The sequence below is a fragment of the Oncorhynchus gorbuscha genome, linkage group LG16, assembly GCF_021184085.1.
Source record: "Oncorhynchus gorbuscha isolate QuinsamMale2020 ecotype Even-year linkage group LG16, OgorEven_v1.0, whole genome shotgun sequence".
NCBI classification, from domain to species: domain Eukaryota; kingdom Metazoa; phylum Chordata; class Actinopteri; order Salmoniformes; family Salmonidae; genus Oncorhynchus; species Oncorhynchus gorbuscha.
This window is the reverse complement of record NC_060188.1, coordinates 87,218,362-87,230,005: the sequence shown is the minus strand read 5'-3', so window position 1 is coordinate 87,230,005 and position 11,644 is coordinate 87,218,362. Positions and strand designations below refer to the sequence as shown.

Genomic DNA, 11,644 nt, shown 5'->3' with positions numbered 1-11,644 from the left:
CCCTCTACGTAGCTCGAGGCTCATTTAGCTTGAGTTCAGCACCGATCGGGCTTTAATACTCAGCCGACCATTGCAGTGAGCAGTCAGCAGCCCGTCGTGTCTCTACCCGAGGCCGGATGGTAAAATCCAACCTCCAGCGGATCTTAAACAGTCATTGCTTTGCTCGCGAGAAAGAAGGAAAACCACAGTGCTTTACTACCATGGCGGATTTAAGTAATAGTATTTGTGACATGATTGGCAAGTAAGTGGAGACAGACAGCAAAGTCAAGTGGGGGATGGTAGCTAGCAATTGTTTTCACTGACGAGGAAGTAGCTACGAATATAAACTGGGATTTAATTTACTATGTCACAAAATACCCACAACTGGTTAACGAAGTAATCTATGAAAAATATCCAGAATGAATTAGGAAATAATGAAATTGTTTCAAGTTAGTCCTCTTCCTTCGTATGGTGCTAAACTAGCTTAGCTACGTAACATAAATAAATGGTTTAGGGTTTCCTATGTTTCAATGGTTGCCAATGACGCCTGGTTTATAGGTATATAAGATGAGTTAACGTTATATTGTTGACGTTGGCATAGTACCTAGGCGAACTCTTTCCACCTGAAAGCATAACGTTAGTAGCTATAGCATTAACATAGTCAGGTAGCTAGTTGGCTGGTGTATGAGTTGAACAGGGCACAAATGAAACCCATTAGAATGGCTCGTCGTTTCACCGATTACCTTCAAAAACAGAATGAGAAACATTTCTCTTTCCATTGTAATGTGGGGAATCTGCATCCATGATAGTTGCGTTTGTCTTTAATCACATCACACTTTTGATTATTTAATAAGGCCTCAGTGACGCAACAATATTCGTTTCTCCATCTTGACATCACAAAGACGTTTACATTGTAACATTACGTCATTATACTATTCTTCCCTCAAAATGATACATTATTGTAATTGCTGGGAATCATAATGTCTCAGTATTGTTGAGTTGGGAGTTTATCTGACCCGCTTGCTTCCGGTTTAGATTGAAACACCAAGTAGCCCCCAAGAGAGACTATATACACACGTATGTGGACACCCCTTCAAATGAGTGGATTCAGCTATTGCAGCCACACCCGTTGCTAACAGGTGTATAAAACCAAGCACACAGCCATGCAATCTCCATACACAAACATTGGCAGTAGAATGGCCTCACTGAAGATCTGTCACTTTCAACGTGGCACCTTCATAGGATGCCATCTTTCCAACAAGTCAGTTTGTCAAGTTTCTACCCTGCTAGAGCTGACCCCCGGTCAACTGTAAGTGATGGTGAAGTGGAAACTTCCAGGAGCAACAATGGCTCAGCCGCGAAGTGGTAGGCCACACAAGCTCACAGAACGGAACCGCACATTAGGCCCAGTGTCGATAGGGTTTGGCTGTGGTAGGCCGTCATTGTAAATGAGAAATAGTTAAAGGTTAAATAAGTTTCGCGAAGGAGGGAAAATGATCTGGGGCTGTTTTTCATGGTTTGTGCTAAGCCCCTTCATCCCATTGAAGGGAAATGTTAATGTTACAGCATACCATGACATTCTAAACGATTCGGTGCTTCCAATTTGGTGGGAACAGTTTGGGGAAGGCCCTTTTCTCTTTCAGCATGACTAGTCCCCCCTGCACAAAACGAGGTCCATAAAGAAATTGTTTGTTGAGATCTGTGTGGAAGAACTTGACTGGCCTGCACATAGCCTTGATCTCAATCCCATCAAACACCTTTGGTATGCCGACTGCGAGCCAGGCCTAATCACCCAACATCAGTGCCCAACCTCACTATAGCAATGATCCAACATCTAGTGGAAAACCTTCCCAGAAGGGTGGAGGCTGTTGTAGCAGCAAAGGGGGACCAACTCCATATCAATGCCTGTAATTTTGGAATGATGTGTTCGACGACCAGGTGTCCACATACTTCTGGTCATGTAATGTATGCCTCGGAAAACCTACCTCAATCCGGGGATGAGAAATGTGGTGTCCTCAGAATTGTTCCATTTATCCCAACTGTTACACCGATAAGATTGAATGCTTTCATCCTCATGCTAGCTAGCAGTAGCCACAGCAGCTGTACTGGAATGGCATGTCAGAGCTGAGTGGCTTACACTGCCATTCCAAAATGACTGCTGTGACTTCTGCTACCCAGCATGAGGATGAAAAGGGCAGTTTTCCATTCAATCTCCTGTGTAATATTTGGATTAATGGGACACTTTGGATTACAACAAATTTTTCATCCCGGGATTGGGGTATGTTTTCTGAGCCGTATCTCGTGCTGACTCCTCTGTGTCTTCCAAAAGGAATCCTGTCTGACCCTAGTGCAGCTGTAAGTAAGCCGGTCGGATCTACTGGCTACCAACCCTTATGAAACAATTAAATATCTACATGGGATGAATTCATTATTCCATGTAGTAGGTTATATTTTTTGACTTCTAGCGATCATTGTCAGGTTTTAGGGTCATATAGTTGTAATCATAGGTAATCAGGTAGAGGCGTAGTTTAGATTTTTTCCTCATTGTGATGCCTTCCTGTCGAGATTCAATTCAGCCTCATCAGATGTTCCCTGAAGGGGATTCTGCAACCCGCTGTGGCGTTTGACCAATGAATTTACGTTTACTGACATAATGATGGCGGATGTGTTTGTGGATCTTGTTTTGCCTTGGATGAATACATTCCGTTTTAACAGGAAACCTGGCCCTATTGTGTCGAGATATTATGTGCTTACTTAATGCCCAGATTCTGATCACAATTATGAAGGAAGAGCTGATGCTATAACACATACAACAAAAATATAGTACGGTTTTTCATGGGTGGTTTAAACTCACACAAGCTGTGTATTGCATCCACTTTCCTGGCCCATCTCACTGCAGTGAGCTTTGTAGCGCATATCATTGTTTTCAGACACCCACTCCAGCATCCCTGGCTGTCCCTCAGCCTGTCCTACTAATCCTGTCCTGTTAGCTAGTCAGCCTGTTGCACTAAATAAATAGACTCGGCAACACAAGTGTAAGAATCACAAGTTTCGGAAGTCCTATTGTTGTATTGAAACGTTTTTTAAAGCACATCACTAATTCAACCACAGGTAGGTCCAGGTTTATTTACCCCAATACATGTGCCACAATGGGGCACTTTGTCAGATTCTAACAAAGCTAGAGTAAACATGCCATCCTCCACAAGTGGTGCAGTGCCCGCCCCCTTGGGCCAATTGCGTGTGACTAACATTTGAGTTATCGTATCCATTATATTAACCAGATACTCAAGTGACCGCTATATAACAATGAGAATAAATATATTCAAAAATGAAAGGCATTTATCGTGGGTACCAGTCCCTTCAGCTAATCCACTCCATGTCATGTGCCAAAGGAAAAAACGCCACCTGCTGGAGAAGACAGATTTTGGGGCCAGTTATCCCTCTTGCTTCTCTTATTCCTCTCTGTTGTGACTCACAAATTTCAGTTAATTACTATAGCTCCCATCTTTGGCCAATCAGTGTAATTTTGTAAATGGCAAGACTCGTCATTCACCTAAGTTTCGTGAAAATCGAGCCAGTGCTTTTCTGAGATATGGCGTGTGACTAACGGATGGACCGAGACCGATCCACAGTCCCATTCCTGATTTCATCGTGGGGGACAATAAAGAAAACTCAATTGCAGGATAGGATAGTAATCAGAACGTGAGGAAAACCAGCCCCACCTCCTACGTTGTTGTGTTGAGCCTAGAAACATACGGGAATGGGCTTCTTTAGGCTCTGCTTCCTTTGGGTTTAGAAATACAATGGAGAACCGGTGACATTGAAATGCAAAAGTTAGCGTAAACAAACCTCTGTTTCTCCCTCATCCCTTCTAGCCTGTCCCTGCTGAAGTAGTATCCGTGGGCCTAACCCCCCACTCCCTCTCTCTCTCTCTCTGTGTGTTTGTGGCCAGTCTTTCCCTGCACTGTAGTAGTTCCTGTGGTCCGGGGCCTCTGTGGTGCTCCTGATGCCCCTCTCCCACCCCTGAAGATCCCAGGTGGGCGAGGTAATGGTCAACGGGATCACACTTCTTCATCTCGGCCGCTCGACTCCGTGAGTACATCAACCCTCACATACACGACCTGCTTGTTAAATGCAATGCTTACATAATGCTCCACTGCATCAAGCACACACTCACATACTACAAAGAAATATTGTTGGGAGGTTATATTTTCAGGTGCCAACTTATTCCATTTTACGTTGCAGTTATTTAGCAGACGCTCTTATACAGAGCCACTTACAGGAGCAATTAGGGTTAAGTGTCTTGCTCAAGGGCGCATCGACAGATTCTAATGTCGTGAATAGGCTTCTTGGTCCTTAGTAAACAGCTGGTAATTTCACTTCTCTGTGTTTTGTTAACTCCTCTATTCTCCAGGTTTCACTGTGACATATCCTGTTATCTAGTGTGTAGCTTTCATTATGGGTTATCACATAAGTTTACACTACTGCACTCTGACTGCTATCGTTTTTGGGAAGGGTTTAGAGTGCACTACTTTTGACTAGAGCCGTATATAGGGAATAGGGTGCCATTTTGGAACACATGCACAACAAAACAAAACAGGCAACAATTACACACAGGTCGTTGTCATTCACTCAGTGGTCAAAACAACCTGACATTTCAGGAAGGAATGAGAGAGAAACTCTTGTTTTCGTGGTGATGCCATGGCCACATCCTGTCATGTGATGGCTCTGTTAGCTATCTGTGTGAAATAATAGGGGAGTCTGTACAACACAAGGCTGATATTGTTGACAGACATGCAGGCTCACTCTCTCTGCTACTAGCATGTCCTATTGCAGTGTGCAGGTTGACCGACAGACTACAAATGACAGTCGCGTGCTGGTACTGTATAGGAAAGATCCCATCACCCTCTACTGACTATGATTCATTAGTAATTATTTGGTTGACTACCAAGCCCTTCTTGAAAGGTTATTACATGAGCTGAGGGCATAAAAACATAAATAATTTCCCCCCGGGTCAGTGGAGACCTGTGAGACCTCCAGCTAATACCTCCACTCTCTGGACTGGCTGGTTCTGGGGATCCCGTGGGTTCTCCACTGATTTGAGTTATTATGCCCCCATCTCAAGGAATAGCCTTCGGGCCACCTTGAAATTAGACTCACTGGCCTCCTTTGGACAGTTTAGATTGAGTTTAAGGGAGGTGATATGTTTGTTTTGATTCGTCTTGTCTATTATTTATTGTCTGTTCATGTTCACAGGGCTTCCTGGTCTCAATGGTGACTCACCCAGTATTAAAAAAAAATATATACATTTAAAACCGTGAGGTACTGCCTGAACTTGTCCAATAACAACACAGCTATTCCCTTTCTATTGAAACGGTGTGCTCTAGTGAACACAACCATGAAGTTGTCTTTAATCATTAACGTTCCTTCTGTTTCCTTCCATTTTGGTTTTCCAGAACTTGACGGTGACAGCGGAGCCGGCGGGGAACGGTCGCCCCGGGATACTCCACTTCCAGAGCCGCCTCACTGTTTCCAGGGTGATCAACTGGGACGCGGTGCTGAGTGGGAATGCTCTTTATGTGGAGATACCCATAGACCCCCTCCCCGAGGGCAGCAAGGAGAGGTGAGGACAGGGAGATACCCATAGACCCCCTCCCAGAGGGCAGCAAGGAGAGGTGAGGACAGGGAGATGCCCATAGACCCCCCCCCCCCTCCCCGAGGGCAGCAAGGAGAGGTGAGGACAGGGAGAGAACCATAGACCCCCTCCCTGAGGGCAGCAAGGAGAGGTGAGGACAGGGAGATACCCATAGACCCCCCCCCTCCCCGAGGGCAGCAAGGAGAGGTGAGGACAGGGAGAGAACCATAGACCCCCTCCCTGAGGGCAGCAAGGAGAGGTGAGGACAGGGAGAGAACCATAGACCCCCCCTCCCCTATCAGGGTATATTTTATTTTTTACCCCTTTTTCTCAATTTCATGGTATCCAATTTGGTAGTTAGTCTCATCACGGAAACACCCCACGGACTCGGGAGAGGCGAAGGCGAGAGCCTTGCGTCCTCCGAAACACAACACAGCTAAGCCACACTGTTTCTTGACAGAATACCTGGTTAACCTGGAAACCAGCCGCACCAATGTGTCGGAGGAAACACCGTACACCTGGCGACCGTGTCAGCGTGCATTGCGCCCGGCCCAACACAGGGGTCGCTAGTCTGCGATGCGCCACCCCATGGGTCTCCCGGTCGCGGCTGGCAGCGACAGAGCCTGGACTCAAACCCAGAATCTCTAGTGGCACAGCGATGCAGTGCCTTAGACCACTGCGCCACTCAGGAGGCCCCTCTATCAGGGTGACTCTGGACATTTTAATTTACTGGGCATTTGAGAAGTTTACGGGCCCATATGCACCTGATTAAGGTGTCCACCCACGCTGCTCAGACTTACAGCAATCATATTGACATTATGGTCATTTATATTAACAGAACATACAAGTCGAGAATGCAACGATACGCAGTACTTCTTACCAAATTCTGATGTGCACCTTGAAGATGTTCAAAGAACTGTCCACATTTAGTTTTCCTCAGATAAGATGAGTAACAAACAGCTAAATCACTAGCCTGTCAATCTACTATCCCCCATAGTTTAAAAAGTTGACCTATTCTATTGGTGAGCTTATCAAGAAAAAATAGACTCTGGGACAGTTGTGGGAATATGGATCCCTAATTCATAGAACCAGTTGGCCTAAGTTTCAAAAACATTTTAAATAAACATTAAAAAACAATGAGTCTGATGCAACAGATCAGAACGTTGATCTTAAAATGTTGATCAACTATTTCTTCACATAAGTGCACAAGGCAGTAATAATAATAATAATAATATATGCCATAGGCGACGCACAAATGTTCCTTCCATAATGCAATTAGCAGGAAAACACTGTCGTCTAAAGGGCACTGCACATGCGAGCGGTTTCATGTGACAGAGATAGGAAATCTAATAGGCTACTTTGAAGCAAGAGATGTGCCTCATATGTATTGAAACATTCAGGTTTCAAACAATGAAGTATATATATTTTTCAAAGTGCCTTCAGCTCATTGCAACGTAACGTTGCAGTTTGAGATGCTGCGCTGGTTGACAGATTTTCCGCTCTAAGGCTCTATCTGTATGATGTGCGAATATACAGTACACACGCCAATGTAATTCCACTAAATTATGCAAATTAACCTATAGACCGATAAGCATGACCAGTCAAAATGTATTTATCCTGCTATTACCAGCTAATGGAAAAGCTGATACCTTTGGATCCCACTCCCGAGGAGAGGACCATGTGTGGCTGAGGGAGAGGCGCTGTACATCTTTACAATTGGTGTTTAGTCTGTCATCCAAGTTAATATCTCGCTCTCTCTGTCTCTCGCGCTCTCTCTCTGTCTCTCGCGCTCTCTCTCTGTCTCTCGCGCTCTCTCTCTGTCTCTCGCGCTCTCTCTCTGTCTCTCGCGCTCTCTCTCTGTCTCTCGCGCTCTCTCTCTGTCTCTCGCGCTCTCTCTCTGTCTCTCGCGCTCTCTCTGTCTCTCGCGCTCTCTCTCTGTCTCTCGCGCTCTCTCTCTGTCTCTCGCGCTCTCTCTCTGTCTCTCGCGCTCTCTCTCTGTCTCTCGCGCTCTCTCTCTCTCTGTCTCTCGCGCTCTCTCTCTCTGTCTCTCGCGCTCTCTCTCTCTGTCTCTCGCGCTCTCTCTCTCTGTCTCTCGCGCTCTCTCTCTCTGTCTCTCGCGCTCTCTCTCTCTGTCTCTCGCGCTCTCTCTCTCTGTCTCTCGCGCTCTCTCTCTCTGTCTCTCGCGCTCTCTCTCTCTGTCTCTCGCGCTCTCTCTCTCTGTCTCTCGCGCTCTCTCTCTCTGTCTCTCGCGCTCTCTCTCTCTGTCTCTCGCGCTCTCTCTCTCTGTCTCTCGCGCTCTCTCTCTCTGTCTCTCGCGCTCTCTCTCTCTGTCTCTCGCGCTCTCTCTCTCTGTCTCTCGCGCTCTCTCTCTCTGTCTCTCGCGCTCTCTCTCTGTCTCTCGCGCTCTCTCTCTGTCTCTCGCGCTCTCTCTCTGTCTCTCGCGCTCTCTCTCTCTGTCTCTCGCGCTCTCTCTCGCTCTCTCTCTCTGTCTCTCGCGCTCTCTCTCTGTCTCTCGCGCTCTCTCTCTGTCTCTCGCGCTCTCTCTCTCTGTCTCTCGCGCTCTCTCTCTCTGTCTCTCGCTCTCTCTCTCTGTCTCTCGCGCTCTCTCTCTGTCTCTCGCGCTCTCTCTCTCTCTCGCGCTCTCTCTCTCTGTCTCTCGCGCTCTCTCTCTCTGTCTCTCGCGCTCTCTCTCTGTCTCTCGCGCTCTCTCTCTGTCTCTCGCGCTCTCTCTCTGTCTCTCGCGCTCTCTCTCTGTCTCTCGCGCTCTCTCTCTGTCTCTCGCGCTCTCTCTCTGTCTCTCGCGCTCTCTCTCTGTCTCTCGCGCTCTCTCTCTGTCTCTCGCGCTCTCTCTCTGTCTCTCGCGCTCTCTCTCTGTCTCTCGCGCTCTCTCTCTGTCTCTCGCGCTCTCTCTCTGTCTCTCGCGCTCTCTCTCTGTCTCTCGCGCTCTCTGTCTGTCTCAACAGTTTTGCGGCTCTCCTGGAGTATGCAGAAGAAGATCTTAAAGTTTTCCGCGTGTTCGTCTGCTTTTACAAGAACAGAGATGATCGTGGTATGTATAACAGTCCTATTTTAAAACGTATTCCTACACCAAACCCACAGTTTCAATAGAGAAGCACAACCCAACTGTGGATTTGTTTTCTTTTCCAAACACTGTTTGGTAGATCGTTTGCTCACTAGGAGCTAAAGGGAATATGTCAAGTGAGTCCAACAATTCTATTAACAAAAGGTCATGTTGTTTTGCTATTTCTAATGTGTTTCTCTCCACAGCTAAACTTGTGCGCACATTCAGCTTTCTGGGCTTTGAGATAGTGAAACCGGGCCATGCCGTTGTCCCGCCTCGACCTGACGTTTTCTTCATGGCCTACAACTTCGACAGGGACTCTTCCTCCGACGAGGATTAGCTCTGACCCCTCCAGGAAGCAGAATCATCATATTAGCCAGTTAACTTTTGATGAGCAGTCAAATCTCTTGATTTTCTTTGAAAGTTTAACTTCAATAATGGGTTTGTTGGTTGTCAAGTCAGTCATACAAAGTCTATATTTCTAGGAATGATGAAATGAATTCAGAATGTTTAGTTCTGACAGTTAGATGTCTAAATAACATATTGATCCTGCTTTCTGGAAGAGCCATGCCTAGCCTGCATCCCAAATAATGAAAACTGCCGTTTTCGCTATTGTCTCACTAACAGTTTCAATGAAGAGATGGTTCAGTCAGACTGAAGTCTGAAAGCCAGACTGTGATGACCACAATTGTGAAGTGAAGCAGTTGTGAAAGGGAGCAATTTCAGTTTGGATCCAGGCTAACCCCTGCCCCCTACCCAATGCCCTACCCTCTCCTGTACCCCAGCCAATCGACCACCTGACCCAAGTGCTTACAGCCTTCCATGCTTTGTGTCAAAGGAAGGGGATGATTAGGATGTGTATCCCCTAGTTTCACAGCTCGGCTGATATTTGTTAAATTCTTCAGTTCGGTTTCGTTGGTATTTTGTTCCAACACTTCAGAGGGAACCATGTTTTTTAAGGACTTTGAGAATATTGCAATTCTGTTTTCATCAATCAATTGTCTATTGCTATTTTCTGTTCTTTATTCTTGTTGCTAAAAAAGATGGAGGACTTGTCGTTATTTCTTAAATGTACAAAAACAGGTTGTCAGAATTACACTTGGGTACTCCAACTTAATTTGATTGGCTAAGATATACCTTAGTCATTGAAATGAGAGCATACACTTTTATTTAATTGTCTATATTCAATATAATCTTTTTATTTCATTGGTTAAGATTAAAACAAAAAACAATGTCAGCCCCACCTTTTAATCTGACAATTGTTTAGATATAAAGGCACTTGATCTTCTGGAATTGTTGTAATGATGTGTGTAAACATGACTTTTGAGCAAAAACTGCCCCGATATTGGTACTTCATGGCTGGATAATAGCTCTTTAGACTAGAAGTGTGTGTTGGAGAGCACAGGCGAATGCTGTTTTGTGTGACTGGTTTGAGTGCATTTGTGATAAATATGTAATGTGATGGGTGAATTGGTACAAAGCTAAAAAAAGGGGGGGGGAATCCAAAGTGCTTTTGCTTTTCTGTCTCGATACCTGAACATTATTGTAGAGCATCGTTGGGATACATGTGTTGTGATGTCTGATGGGATATTTGGACTAGCATTCCTTTGAACTTTTTTTTATTTTAAATTCAAAATTGTTTATAAGTTTGGTGTGCATCTTGCATAGTGGTACCTATTGTGCTTCTGTGACAATAAAATTCAGAAAAATGCAAGTCTCATCATGACACCGCATGTGGCCTGTTTTACATGGCGCACTGTTGAAGACTCCTGTGGTGGCCAGTCTGTAGCCATGCCTCGGGGCAAGGACGCGCAGGTTCTCATTTCAGACATTTACCATCAGGGTAGTACGCTAGTTACTGACGTGTCGGTATTTCTGCGAAGTAATGATACAGGAGGAACAGATTGCCGAGTTGTGACTGGATAAACTGTTTTCAGCTCAGATACAATACGCGTAAATATTCTCAGAGGACTAGCAACGCTATTATCCCTGATCTGTAATTGATTGAATTCAGGGGTGCGTTATGGATTCTATGGCCGTCTGCACTCCTATTCTCTACCCTTTGCACTCGTACACTCCCCTTCATGGATTTAAAAGCAATGGACTGGTGTGAGGAATATGGTGGAAATACCCACCAGCCATGCTTACACCAATCCAATACTTTTAAATGCATAAGGGGGGGGCACACTTCTGGAGAAGGGTAGAGAATAGGAACGCATTCCTAGTCATGTTATAAAACGAGGCTATTGGGGGATTGACAAGTGTAATAAGATGTTAGTCCACCAGGGACCGCTCCCTCTTTCATGATGCCACCAGGATATTCCCTGTTCTGTTATAACCTGCACCATTTTGTATATATGGCATTAGTTTCAAATGCAGAATCCAGGGGTGAACTAAATCCCCTCGACACTAAACTGCCTGCATTCTCCCCTAAGAGAACATTTATGTTTGATCCCGAAAATGTGGTCGGAAGTGCCGTATGGATGGTGTTACGCAATTGCGGAGCCTCCAGAGGTCAAATTGAGCTCTACTGCATCGCCAGACGGCCCTCAAATGTTTTAATAATGCGGATGGGCTCTGTATAGCGCCATGTTTACATTGTTTGACCGTAGGTGAGGGCACGAGGTCCTGTATGAACAAAAACTCCATTCCTTGACAACAGCTCTGCGCTGCTCAGCGAGACGCAAGAAGTGTGAATGCCCTAATTTATGCAGATGATATATGACTGTCAATGCAGACGGCAGATTGACCGTGTAGCGCCTTTAGATCTCCTCTATGGGGTTCTCTACCTGGTTTTAGTGTAGCGCATTTAGATCTCTATGGGGTTCTCTACCTGGTTTTAGTGTAGCGCCTTTAGATCTCCTCTATGGGGTTCTCTACCTGGTTTTAGTGTAGCGCCTTTAGATCTCTATGAGGTTCTCTACCTGGTTTTAGTGTAGCGCCTTTAGATCTCCTCTATGGGGTTCTCT

General features: G+C 45.6%; 1 pseudogene across 1 annotated transcript; it reads left to right on the top strand.

Moving 5' to 3' along the window:
- LOC123999535 lies at positions 1 to 10,395 on the top strand (annotated as a pseudogene). The gene is made up of 5 exons (XR_006832480.1): positions 1 to 241; positions 3,932 to 4,071; positions 5,436 to 5,602; positions 8,578 to 8,663; positions 8,882 to 10,395. The product of XR_006832480.1 is annotated as an ornithine decarboxylase antizyme 2-like (transcript).
- The last annotated feature ends 1,249 nt before the right edge of the window (positions 10,396 to 11,644 follow it).